At 40.3% G+C, this 13,314-nt stretch overlaps 1 protein-coding gene and 1 pseudogene across 1 annotated transcript in view; one reads left to right on the top strand and one right to left on the bottom strand.

Annotated features, from left to right (window-relative positions):
• The window catches only part of ABI3BP (ABI family member 3 binding protein), a 266,911-nt gene that overhangs the window by 211,886 nt on the left and 41,711 nt on the right, over positions 1–13,314 (bottom strand). The gene's annotated exons all lie outside the window — the stretch shown is intronic.
• LOC150021380 (peroxiredoxin-2 pseudogene) lies at positions 2,145–3,033 on the top strand (annotated as a pseudogene).

The raw sequence follows: 13,314 nt of genomic DNA, 5'->3' as shown, positions 1-13,314 counted from the left end.
ATGCACGTGCTTCCACATGTGGACATGTGAGTGCACCCACCCACCCACTCCCACCTGGGTTTTACTCTGTGACAGAATGGTATCCTAGGTCTCATATTTTAAGAACACTTCTCTATATTTCCCCCTTACTTTTTCTTCCTCTTCTGGCCTTCATAACTTGTTAGTTTATTGAGGTTCAGTCTTTTGCTTCTAAAGAGTTCTTTTACACTCAAGTCTCCAGTAATAACTTAACTACTAACCACTAAGCATCTTGGCTTACTCTGAAACCTGCACCTCTATTTCTGAACACTCAGTCAGATTTAGTCCCCCAGATTTCTTGAACCATTGGCACTATCATTGATGAGAACAAAACTCAACCATCACAAACTTCCTCAAAAACCAATTTACTTCTCTCCCTTTCTTACTTCCCTTCCACCCGAGTCCTCAGCACCTGAGTCATCCCCGAAGAGTCATCTTTCATGCCTTACTATAAAACTGGCATCAAAGAAAAATCCAAATGCTTAATTTGAGGAAAAAGTGACATTCCCTCTTTTCCTTCTTTCTACTTAAACTTGTCCACTTCAGTGAAGGTCATTTCAGAGCCCAATAATTTTGTTATAACTGAAGATTCTCTTAAGGATAAACCACATATAAATTATGGTTTGATATCATCTAAATTACATGAAATTGATTGTAAATGAATCAGTTACCCAGTAATTCCTATTTTTACCCCCTTTCCTAGCCCTTTTCAATAAAATCACTGCTTAATATTTCTAATTCACCCCATTTGTGTACTGTCAAATAAAATCTCAGCTGTTTTATTGGTATTCTGGTCTCTGAGAGGAAGAGGCATTTTTATCTCTAGTCTACAAATGAATTCCTTAAGTTTTGGTCAAAACTGCCACTCTTCCAGTTCAATTTATCTTTAAAAAAAAATGATTTTAGAGAGCAGCTCATGTACAGGGTGTTCCATCAGACACTGGGGCTATAAAGACAAAACCATATCAACCTTGACTTGTTGACAGTCCAGATAAACTTTGCGTACTATCTGCGCTTTTGTTGGCAGCGAGAATGGCACCAGGTGTTAGAACAGTGGGGGTCCACTGGGTGCACAGACCTCAGTTCAGCAACCGCAGTACTTGAATTCAGAGCTAAGACTCAAATTGTAAGAGATTTTACTTAGAAAGTCACAGAGGTAGAAGAAGTGAGTCATAGAAGAAATGGGCTGAGGAAACAAGTTACAGAGGCAAATGCAAGGCCCTTGGAGGTTGAGAGAGAGAGAGAGAGAGAGAGGGAGAGAGAGAGAGAGGGAGAGAGAAAACATGCATGCCTGGGGGGCAAGGGGGAGGGGAAAGGCATCAGTGTGCTCCCTAGAGACAGCTGCACTGGCTCCTCCCTCTTAAGTGTATTTATCAGGAGCAGGAGGATCCCAATAGAAAATTCATCACTTTGTCAAGTGTGTCCTTTCAGGGTAGCGGTTTCTACTGCTTGTCTGGCTGAGACCTAAGTCAGACCTAGATGTATTTGATGTGGGTCAGAACCTCATTGCCTTGGGGGATTAATGCTTAAGGTCTATTCTCTGGCCCTCTTGTTTGTTCCCGCTCTATGAGGGTCTAACCTGCATAACTAGCAATATGCCAGGGGAGGAAAGGTCAGAGGACGCTTCTGAACCTCATAACCAGTGATATAAAAGGTCAGAAGAGGGTCCAAACCACAAGACCCAAGATATGCTAGAGGAGGAAAGGTATCCTGGGGGCGAGGTCCTTGTTTTCCCAGTTTTGCCCATTGCTAGGCACCCAGGGCTTTCCACCTGTTGATCTTCTGTACGTGGCCCACTGTCCTTGCTCTGCTCGTATCTGTCTTACTGCTGACCACACTTTTACTTCTGTAATTTCCCACTTAGTTCCTCTGAGCTGCTTATTTGCTCTTTTTTTCCCATCTTTCTCTCTTTTAATATTTAACTTCTGAAATCTCATCCTGCATCCTCTTGATATCATCTGTAATTTTCTTCTTCATTCTTCAAATATAGTTCTTTCAAACCCCACATAGGATGGCTTTATTTCCTTTTGTGAGATGGGGCCATGGGTCTTCTGCACCTGATAATACCCATAGACTTAGCCTGAAAAGAACATCAATCTTAAACATTAAAAAAAATTATATTTGGAGAACGCGAGTCTGCTGGTCTCCTGGTCTGTGCGTCCCACCCTTCCCCACGCAGCTTTCAGTCATGGCCTCCGGATACGCTCACATCGGAAAGCCCGCCCCGAACTTCCAGGCCACAGCCATGGTGGACGGCGCCTTCAAGGAGGTGAAGCTTTCAGACTACAGAGGGAAATATGTGGTCCTCTTTTTCTACCCGTTGGACTTCACTTTTGTGTGCCCCACGGAGATCATCGCTTTCAGCGAGCATGCCGAGGACTTCCGCAAGCTGGGCTGCGAGGTCCTTGGGGTCTCAGTAGACTCGCAGTTCACCCACCTGGCCTGGATTAATACCCCTCGGAAGGAGGGCGGCTTGGGCCCTCTGAACATCCCCCTGCTGGCTGATGTAACCAGAAGCTTGTCCCTTGATTATGGTGTGCTGAAGGAAGATGAGGGTATTGCCTACAGGGGCCTCTTTATCATCGATAGCAAGGGTGTCCTTCGCCAGATCACTGTCAATGATTTGCCTGTGGGACGCTCTGTGGATGAGGCTCTGTGGCTGGTCCAGGCCTTTCAATACACAGATGAGCATGGGGAAGTCTGTCACGCTGGCTGGAAGCCAGGCAGTGACACGATCAAGCCCAATGTGGATGACAGCAAGGAATACTTCTCCAAACACAACTAGGTTGACAGGCACCAAGCTTGGGCTCTTGGTCCCCACCTAGGTGCCATGTGCTGTCCCAGGAAAGGCCAGATCTATTTGCCCCTTCATATTTCACAGTTTGTGACCCTAAAGGGCTAGTCCCAGGCTTTCTCCTATTTCTAGCTGAGTGGTCAATGGTGACCTATCCTTGGAGCCGCCCAACCAGGCACAGGCTTAGAAATGACCAATAAAGTATTAGGGACAGATGAGAAAAAAAAAGAAATTATATTTTATTATTAGGCCATTGCAGTTGTCCCAATTTTTTCCCATTTGCCCCCTTCCACCCAGCATACCCCTCTCCCTCAGAAAATCCCCATACCATTGTTCATGTCCATCGGTCATGTGTATAAGTTCTTTGGCTACTCCATTACCTGTACCGTATTTTACATCCCCATGGCTACTCTGTAACTACCTATTTTTACTTCTTAATCCCCTGACACCTCACCCATTCCCCCCATATTTCCTCCCATCTGGCATCTGTCAAAACTCTCCCCATATCTATGATTCTGTCTCATTCTTCTTGTTCAATTAGTTTGTTTTTTATGTTCAATTGTCGCTAGATACGTATAGTCATTTTATTGTTCATAGTTTTGCTCTTTTTCTTAAATAAGTCCCTTTAACATTTCAGATAATAATGGCTTGGTGATGATGAACTTTTTTAGTTTTTTTCTTGTCTGAGAAACTTTTTATCTCCCCTTTTATTCTAAAGGACAGCTTTGCAGGGTAAAGAAATCTTGCCTGTAGTTCCCTGCTTTTCATGACTTTGAATATTTCTTACCAATCCCTTCTAGCCTGCAGAGTTCCTTTTGAGAAATGACCTGACAGTCTTATAGGACACTCCCTTGCAGGTAACTAACTACTTTTCTGTTGCTGCTTTTAAGATTCTCTCTTTATCTTTAACCTTTGGCATTTTAATTATGCTATATCTTAAAGTGGGCCTCTTTGCATCCATCTGGTTTGGGACTCTGTGTGCTTCCTAGACTTGCATGTTTATCTCCTTCACCAAATTAGGGAAGTTTTCATTACTTTTTCAACTAGATTCCCAGTTTCTTGCTCTTTCTCTTCTACTTCTGGCATGCCTGTGATGCAAATGTTGGAACTCTTGAAGTTGTCCCAGAAGCTGCTTACACTATCCTGGTTTTTTTTTTTAATTCTTTTTTCTTCTTGTTGTTCTGATTGGTTGTTTTTTGCTTCCTTATGTTCCAAATCATTAATTTGATTCTCCCCTTCATTCACTTTACTATTTTTTCCCCATAAACTTCATTTCTGTCTGGATCTTTTTATGCTATTGAGGTCCTCACTAAGTTTCTTGAGCATTCTTATAACCAGTGCTTTGAACTATGCATCTGATAGATTACTTATTTCCATTTTGTTTAGTTCTTTTTCTGGAGTTTTGATCTGTTCTTTCATTTGCACCATGTTTCTTTTTCTCCTCATTTTGGCAGCCTCCCTGTGTTCTATGTATTAGGTAGAATTGCTACGACTCTCTGTCTTGGTAGTATGGCCTAATGTGGTGGATGTCCTGTAGAGTCCAGTGGCACAGTCTCTCCTATCACTCAAGCTTCATACTCAAGATGTGCCCTTTATGTGGGCTAAGTACACCCTCCTCTGTAGTTGAGGCTTCATTGCTGTTGGCAGGCATGTGGGAGGGATGTACCCAGGCCAGTCAGCTGCAAGGATTGGCTGTGACTACTGATCACCAACCCCTTCCCTCCAAGGAATATCAGCTGTGCAGGGGCAGGGTGGTAGTGCTCCAATGTTGTCTGTACCTGTCCACTGGGTACACAGGCCCTGAGGTTTCCTGGATGGTGCAGGCCAAGATCAGCCCCCACCTGTGTTTTACCTGGGGACACCCTGCCTGAGATGGCTTCTACTTATACTGGGCTTGGAGATTCCAGGCAAGTCCAAACTGTGAATCTAGGCTGGCTGCTGCTAGTTCCAAGCCTGGGGGCACTTAGCAAGAGGTACAGGGGCTGGGGGCTCACTGAGGCCATCTGTTACTTGTTTGAAAGGACTTAGAAAGTTGTGAAGCATGAGCCAAGACCAGCCATTCATATGGAAAAGCCACTGTTAACAGCTGTAAACTGGGTGGGGTGGAGCCTCCAGAGTGGGCCAAAAGAGTGTTAGCCAGGTTGATGGAACCTCAGATACGGCACCAGCCTGCTAGCTCTTTGGCTCTGTTGGGGGGGGGGGGGGGTCATGAAAAGGGCAATGGTCTCTGTCTGCCTTTCTGTCTGGGATAAAGCTGTCCTCTAGCTCTCACCCAGATGCCAGAAACTTCACTTTCTCCCTGTATGTCACTGGTGCCTTTCAAGCTGCTACCCTGTTGATGTAGCTCAAAGAGAGTGAGTCTGAGTAAGTCCATGTGTAGATTATTTAAGGGGAACTGCTTGGAACTCTAGAAGTTTCTTCCATAGACTCAATCCCTGCTGGTTTCTGCAGCCAGAAGTGATGGAGACTTATCTTTCTGGCACCAGAACCTTGGGCTGGAGATGGGGCCCTAATGTGGGGCTGAGACTCCTCACTCCAGAGACATCTCTCCTGAATTTTTATTCACCACATGCAGATGTAGGAACAGACTGTTCTGTGTCTCCACCCCTCCTACCAATTTGGATGTGTGTGGTTTCTTTAATTCTGTATTTGTCAGACTTCAATTCAACTCAATTTCTGACAGTTCTGAATGATGGTTGTTTTATATTTTAGTTGTAATTTTGATGTGCTTGTGTGAGGAGAAGGGCTGTGTACATCTTGACCGGAAGTCTATTATTTCCATTGGTTGGTTCTTGCATGTGCCCCATTTATTATTATAATCATCAAATTCACCACCTCTCCAATCTATCCTTCTTAACATTTTCAGGTTAATAATTATACAACCCTGCTTTGTTATGTTACCTCTTCCCTCTTCTACCTCTAGCACCCAAACAGTATGTGATTCCTGAGTGTTCACCACATAATGGTCCAAATAAGACTATTCTCAGGATGGAAAAAAATAAATTAAAAATAATGTTTCTGGTTCCGGTGAAATAGTACATGTGCAAAAATGAATAAGACACTTCCAACCCTTGTCCCTCTGGAATGAGGGGTACTGATAGCTAAATTTTAACTTTAACACATGATAAGGGCTATATCCAGATACTACTACATTTGCTAAGGAGGAAAGTGAGTCTTCTGAGGCAAGGAGGAGGAAACTTAGGAACACATCTCAAAGGAAGTAATATTATTTTTGCCTTTAAGAAAATTACCAGACACTTGGAGAGACTATTGTTATACAAAGTAATGTTTGTCATTTATTAAATTCAGAGGATTACAGATTACTCTTCAGGGAAAGATTGACGGGGAAGTTAGAACTTCAGCTGTGCTTTGAAAGTAAAAGGTAAATGAAAAGCAGGACTTGGAAGAGCATTTCAGGTGGAAGTGGTAGAAGCAGAAACTCAGATTGAACTACACACTTTGAACCTAGTTACAAAAAGAAATATGCCACTTTGGTTGAAATGAAAGGATCATGTTCATAGTTACTTGGCATCTCACAGTTGCAAGGGACTAGCCTTAATTTTGTCAGTTCTTGCTCTTTCATAATGACACTAGACAAATACACCGAAGCCAGACTCTGTGACTAGCTTTTAGGATGAATTGAGAAACTTTCGCCCTCCTAAACATGAGTTTGTCTAACAAAGGCCCAGATACAGCAATCCTAGGCACTGCATTTCTGGTTTTCATCAGAATATTTTCCTCTCAAATGTGGCATTTAGTGATATACATAAGATATTTGCCTTTTAGAAATAATTCAGTGGTGTTTGAAAGACTTATTGTTATCTTCTAATGGGGCATAATAAACCCAAACTTGGAATCAGCAATACAAACAGGAAGCATTAGCTTCAGGCCAAAAAGCAACAACTTTGATTTTTTGGCAAAATTATAAAAAGGCTAAAGATGGCTGGGAATCATGAAATCTTGGAATTACCATTTGAATAGAATTTCACTGGCCAACCATTAGTCACAGAATCACTTATAATCAAGTTAAGATTTTCTTTTTCATTTACATGCTCTCTCTAACTTCCCTCATTACATTTATTTTTAGAATGGTCATTCCCTGAGAGCCTCTCTTCATTTTTTCTCTCTTTCCTCTATCCTTCATGGTTATAACTTAAATATGCATTATGCAATGAAGTAAATGAAATGGCAATAAACTGACTATGATAAGCAACTACAGGTATTTTATAGTATGTGTTAGCCACTCACTTCAAAAATATGTGGTATGAGACAAAACAAGGTCCAAACAGTTCCATGGGCCTTTATACATAGGTAGTCCTAGTAAATAACCTCCTAGATAACTTTAGCACAAATCAATCTACATTAGTACTCAAGAGATGGTGAACCCTTTTTCTCCATAATTCTCTACCCCAATTACACTGCCAGATAAATTAACATATAAATCCACAAGACACAAAAGCACACATGGAAATGCCTACAGGCAGCTTTTATTTTTACCAGAAATGGCATGTTTCCACCTATCCTGGCACAAAAGTAAAATGTGTTTGTCATTCCTTTTTTAACTTTGGTTTTTTCTTTATGGTTCTATGGCTAGCAAGGGACTATGCAGGGAAACAAGGACACGTCTTCCTCAAAAACAGCAAAATCTCTTTATAACCACACAAAGCAATAAACACATGTGTCGTCAAGCAGAGAGAAATGGTGGTTTGGATGCTGACAATCCCTACTACATATTTCTAGCTCAAAGATCTTGCTGTCTGTCCAGGAAAGCAACATGTTCTGCCCAAGGAAGAAACATGTCCTATTCTTGACGCAAGTTCAAGCACCACAGTCAACGCACGTCAGACGGTGTCACAATGGCATCATCTGAGTAGGGCAGGGCACAGGACTGGCCCAAGAGGCTCCCCTTCCTTGAAGATGGATACACTTTTTTAAAAAATGAAGATAAATTTTGTCACGAATGACTGTGCTGATTTAGTTTTTCTTTACAACATGTTCACTGTGTAACTTCTGCCCCACCCTCTGTAAATAATATTGGAAGATTTTCATTACAGTTAGCAACTTATTGGGAAATATATTAGATATTTGACCTATGTATTTCTGTTATTCAAAATTTAAAATTAGACAGTTATCTGCTTAAATCTTCCATTATTTTGATAATTTCAAAAGTGTTTCCATTTCATAGACATCTAATTAGAATTATACAATAACCATAACAACAATATTAAGTAATAGCACTGACAATACTTTATACATGGAGGAATCTTTTGCATCTATTGAAAACCTGTAGGGATGGTAGATTTTTTTCAAGTTATTACAGAAACTCAATTATTCATTCATTTATTCAACAAACATTTATTAAGCATTTAGAATATTCCAAGTTCTCTTCTATGAGCTAACAATATGGCTGTGAACAAAACAAACAAAAAGCTGTGTTTTCATTGAGCTTACATTCTAGTGAGAAGAAATAGACAAATAATAAGTCACGTAGTATGTTGGATGATGGGGTAGATACCACTGCTGTTTCTTGGTATCTGATGCCCCTCTTAAAATCTATTAGAAAATCAAGTATAGATACTGAGTAGGAACTTGAATTAAAAAAGTCTGAAGTTGAGGGATGTGGTCAGGGCTGAGAGATAGAAACTTTCAATTCTTAGTGTTTAGATGATATTTAAAGTCATTAGACTAGATGAGATCACCAAGGGAGTGAGAGGGAAGAGAAGAGATCCAAGGACTCAGTCTTGGGACACTCCAATTTAAGAGACTGGTCAGATTAAAATGAATCAGCAAAGGAGACTGAGGAGCAGCCAGTGAGAAATAAAGAAAAGCAGATACATGAGACTATGGGAACCCAGAGATGTTAAGTTACTTGTCAAAGGAGACTCAAACTTTAACTGTGATCTGGGCTCCACTGCTCACACAACTCAGCTCATATGCAAGAATATTGTGCTGGGACTCAGCATAACTGTATATTATTTTTTTTGTGAAATATGTCATAAAAATTGTCCAACCTGAAAAACATGTGGCTGGTGCTACAAACAATAAATTGACTAAGAAATGAAACAGAACAGAGGAGAGTTTACATGAGTGAGAGAGAGACAGAGAGAGGCAAACCAGCAGTTGGAAGAAGTATTTTCTTGGCAGCCTCACTCTAGTAGAGAAAATGTATTTTGAGGATCCACTTTACAGCAGTGTTTTTATCCAGGACAATTTGCCATCCAAAAAATATACTCTAATGTACTATATTGGGAAAACTAATGAAAAGAGTATGCATACCTGTAGTTTTAAAAAAGGAATACAGTATAAAAGTGTTTCAAAACTTCTCTAAAATCAAATTTCTGATGTAGAAAAGTGGAAAAACCATCATTCCCATTCTATAATAATAATAAAAAAAGAGCACCCAAACAATCTTCGGATTTTGGGTTTTTTAAAAATTAATCAAAGAGATGATATTTCAGGGGAACCTGAAGTCTAAGAAAAGACAAGTACATCCAAGAAGAGCTGCCACTGGATGTCATGGAGCTAGTAAGAATAATTTGATTGCAAATTTTAATGAATTCCTAATGGCCTAGTGTGGAATATCATGAGAATACAGAATTTCTGGGAACTTCAGATACAAGGAGAATTTGCATCCCCTTGCTGGTTTTTCTCCATGAAAGTCATTGTTACTGGAAATATTGGAAGCAGTAAGAGTCATGGGAAAGCCTCTTTTCTGTTTCAAGCATGGTAAACCGTAGCCACTGTGGAAAATCATAAAGCACCACCCGGATCCTTCTCTCCTATTTTTCTATGGAACACAAGTCTCACCCCATGGGGGACATGACAACCTTCAACCTAGGGCACAGGTGAAGAGCCATCTGGTGTTGGAAAAAGGGCATAGAAAAACAGATTTTATCCCTGGAGGAAGGGCAGGAATACCTTCTAGGCCCAGGCCTTTAGAGAGTGAGGCAGGATCCCTGAAAACACTCCACTCCCAAGACCCAAGGAAGGGTGCCTAAGACTGAGCCTGGATAAGTACAACACAGCAAACCCTCCCAAGCTCCCTAGCAACAGGCTAAGGAGCATTGATAATAAGTGACACCAGTTTAATGCTAAGGGATTATCAAGAGCATGGAACAAAACCTCTGAGGTGCAGGCTCAAAGGGAAGACATTAAGAAATACCCTCTGATAAATCAGCTCTGACTTTACAAGGTAATGCTACAGGAATCTGAAGCCTGTAGAGTGCTGCAGTAACTATGGAAAACAACAAATTCAGTTTAACTCATGGCCTAATTGTCTCAGCCTAAAAGCTTAACAAAATAAAATCTATGCTAATTTTTAGGCATAAAAACTATTTTCCTATCTCTTTTATACTACAAAGATGCTAGGTTTAAAACAAAAAGAAATATTTGAGATATACAAAAAAGGAAAAAACATGTTGTCAAAAGACAAAGCAATCTATAGAACCAGACTTTGATAATGGCACAGGTGTTAGAACTATCCAACCGCAAGTATATAACTATGGTAAATATGCTTAAGGCTCTAGTGGGAAAAGTGGACACCATGTATCATCAGATAATAATTTCAGAGGAGAGAATAAAAGTATAAGAGTGAATTATATTGAAATGTAAGAAATGAATAACATGAGAATAGACAAATAAAAAGGAGTGACTTTTTTTTTAAGTAGAGCATCTAAGAAGGATGATATGAACCAGTTCAACATATCTACATATAATTAGAAAGTCAGAAGAAGAGAAAAAATCTAAACAGAAGAAATATTTGAAGAGAGAAATAGTTGAAATTTTTCTAAATTGATGATGGGCACTAACCTACAAATCCAAGAAGTTTAAAACCATTAAATAGAATAAATACAAATAAAAATAAGAGCTAGACATATCATTTTCAAACTACTGAAAACAAAAGACAAAAATTGAAAGGCAACCAGGGCAAAAGGATACATTACATACTGAAAAACAAAGATATATTAAATGGTAAAGGAACTCTGCAGATGTAAGTAGGCTATGGATCTTAAAACAAGGAGATTTTCATGGATTATCTAAGTGAACCCAAACTAATCACATCAGTCGTTAAAAGCAGAGAGCTTTCTGAGGTTGAAAGCGGGATATATGAGGCAGAAGGAGAAGTGAGTAGGATTTAAAGCATGTGAAGGACTCAACTCATGGTTGCTAACTTTGAAGATCAAGGAAGGGGACAAAATGACAAGGAATATGGGGGTCCCTAGAAGCTGAGAATAACTCTTAGCCAACATCCAGCAAGGAAATAGGTGCCTCAGTCCTAAAACCTTATGGAACTTAATTCTGATAAAACTCTGAATGAGCCTGAAAGTGTATTCTCCCCCAGAGCCTCCAGGCCACACCCACAGCCCACACCAGCCAACACCTGTATTTCTCCTCAGACCAGAAGCAGAGAAACCAGCCATGCCCACCCAGACTTCTCGACTACAGAGCTATAAGATAACAAATTTGTGTTAATTTAAACTGCTAAGATTGTGCTAACTTATTATAGCAGCAAGAGAAAGCAAACACAATGTCTTTTCATCAGTCCACTCAAAGGCAGGCTTCATAAACAACAAGGCTCAGCAAAAAACTGCTCTAGCACTAACTATTCAATGCAATAAGGAAGCAAAGAAGGGATCATCTGGGTCCCATTTTCAGGCACAGAAAGGCTCTACACAATAAAATAAATATATACCTCACCCCAGCTGCCCATCGTCACTTTTGAATTTCCAGTTTTGAATTACAGAGTCAATCTTAGAGATGGGAGTTACTGGTATTAATAACAAATAGAAGATGAGTAAGGCATGGTCTCTCCCAAGACTCAGGTATAAATCACACATATTAGGAAGTGATAGTTCACTGTAGGATGGGGTGAGGTTGGCAGCGTTAAGCACTATTTAAGGAATAGAGAAAAGAGAAATGGTGGCATGAGAGGGATACTTGCAAACAACGGTATGCCTAATTGATGGCATACTAGGGCTAGCACAAAATGCAACAGGAGGGAGATACCTTAGCCTAATTCACAATTCGTGGTATGACAAGTCATGAACCCAGATTCAGATATTATTGCCACTAATATGATGCAAAGGTCAAACTCTCCTTTTGCAGAACGTTAAGTGTTTACAAACTAAGAACTTTCTGTTTAAGACATTCTCACATAAATCAGCCTTATAATTGCCATCAGTAAATCTGTTCTACCTGTAGGTCACTAATTCAAGAACCTGAGACTCTAATCACAACCTCTTCTCCTTGCTTACTGAACTACTGTCACTACAGCCATTCTTGGACATCATTTGGAAATGACCTTCACAGACTTCTTTACTTTCTCTCAAACTAGCAGCCTCTTCCATTGTGCTTCATTAAATTTTCATCATTGCAATTATATTCTTATGGGCCTCAAACTGCTTAAGCCACTTTTTCCCACATCATATCCTTCTGGTGATATCTTGACCCTGGCTGAACCCAACAACCTGCTTCCCCTGCCACCTGCCTTCAAGGAACAAACATCACACAGCACGGCAAATAGCATCATTATAAATCCATGAACACTGATCTCAAGTGGGTTCTCATTCTCCTGGCCAGGTTCTTTTCCCCTTCTCCCTGATAACCGTGTCAAACTTTCAGTCCTTTCCGCCAATCTCTCTCTGTTCCTTCACTCAGCAGGTCATCTCTTCTCAAGAAAATTGGAACTACTGGACAAGAACAACTTCAAATGCCCACTTCTAAGTCCACAAACCTGCCTACATCGGCATTTTTTTTTCTTCTTTTGCATAACAAGCATTATCTTAAAAAAAAAAAAAAGCAGTATCTTTCCCCTTACCTAAAGATAATTCCTCACTTTATACTCTGCATCTTATCCATCCTCAATTTGTCAGGGAAACTTTTGACAGTTAAAATATGCAAATCTCTCTTATCTTAAAATCAACAGCAACTCAACAGTTTCCTGTTCCCTTTGTAAAGAGCTTAGTAATCAGCTCTCATCCTAACAAGTAAAAAAGTTGACCAGATTGAAAAATAAATGGCTCTTCTTGGGATGTAAGAGAGGGAAGGACACAGGGCAAGTGTATGCAGGGAATCAGAGCTCACTAGAGCAGAGTCTTGCAAGCAGTAACTGCTGTAGGCTCAGTGTGGACAATTCAGAGTCAAAAACTCCAGGGGGATCCAATCATAACAAAGGTCCCACAATTACATGAGATTTACCTCCAGGAGTTCAACCAGTTTCTAACAAAAATTATTGGAGAAAAATCCCCTCGTGCTTCAGGCAAAAGAAGAAAAGAAACCATTTTTGAAATATTCCAGCATACACTCTTCTTGATAAACTGTCCTCCCAGGAAACTAGTTAACCAGAGCCCAAACAGCAGAGGTATTACCAGAGCTTAACTGACCTGGAAAAGAGAAATACTCAACTCCAATCCCTCTATCCATTCTGTTCCACCTAATTGGAGAGAAGAAAAGAACAAAAAACCCTGAGAAACACTTAAGAAGTTCACAGTCCAGAAGCATAG

This window comes from Furipterus horrens, unplaced genomic scaffold (genome assembly GCF_987537825.1).
Source record: "Furipterus horrens unplaced genomic scaffold, mFurHor1.1.pri manual_scaffold_1, whole genome shotgun sequence".
In the NCBI taxonomy this organism is placed as follows: Eukaryota; Metazoa; Chordata; class Mammalia; order Chiroptera; family Furipteridae; genus Furipterus; species Furipterus horrens.
The sequence above is the reverse complement of the archived record's forward strand: the minus strand, read 5'-3'. Positions and strand labels throughout refer to the sequence as shown.